Below are 884 nucleotides of genomic sequence, written 5' to 3'. Positions count from 1 at the left end.
AAAACGATGGTGGCCTGAGCTAAGGGAGGGGCAGAGAGGTGGAGAGAAGTGGCTGGATTCCAGGGTCACTTAAAAGGCAGCATTGGCAGGGCGTGGTGATGGACTGGTTGGGCAGGAAAGGGGTAGCCTACAGTGACTCCCAAGTTTCTGGCTCCAGATTGAAACAGAAGCTCAAGAAGCCAGGATTGGGGGAGATACGGGGCTGTGTCTTGGACAAGTGGTAAGGTGAGGTGCCAGAGGATTCACATTTGGAGAACAGCATAACTGAACCAAGAGTTGGTGAGTTCGCCAGGGGAGAGTCCCCAGAAATAGCTGCCTTGAGGCTCAGGCCTTCCTGGAGAGTCCCTTCCATTCCCTTCTGGCCCAGCTAAGCCAGTCCTGACGCCTGCTTAGAAGAGCCCTTCCCCAAATACAAAACTGCTTCCGTGTCCCTTATGCACCCAGCAGATGGCTAACCCCTTGACTGCCATTCAAGGCCTTTCTCCCTGGCTCTCAACCTCGACCCCATTTCTCGTCTTGTCCCTCCCTTAGTGCGCACCTCGCTTCAACCCCGCGCCCCCGGGAGGGGCGCTCTTGCCCAGGCCAGGTCGAAACTGCAGGGGACAAAGGGTTTTCTGGGGGAAGCACCGGTCCCCTATAGGAAGCCCAGGCCGCGGGCTGGAAGAATTTGGGGTACTCCAGCTAGACTGCTTCTGGGCGCCGGGGGCGTCGAAGGCTCGGCCCCGCTGCGGGGGTAAAGGCCCCTCGGGAGCCGCTGGTCCGCCGCGGCCCCGCCCCTTCAGGAGCAGGGCGGATATCCCGGGCTCTGATTGGGCGGCGCCGGAGAGGCCGCGCGGTCTGACCAATGAGCGTGGGTCCGGTGCGGCGGTGGGCGGGGTAGCGAA

This window comes from Plecotus auritus (genome assembly GCF_963455305.1).
Source record: "Plecotus auritus genome assembly, chromosome: 7".
In the NCBI taxonomy this organism is placed as follows: Eukaryota; Metazoa; Chordata; class Mammalia; order Chiroptera; family Vespertilionidae; genus Plecotus; species Plecotus auritus.
The sequence above is the reverse complement of the archived record's forward strand: the minus strand, read 5'-3'. Positions refer to the sequence as shown.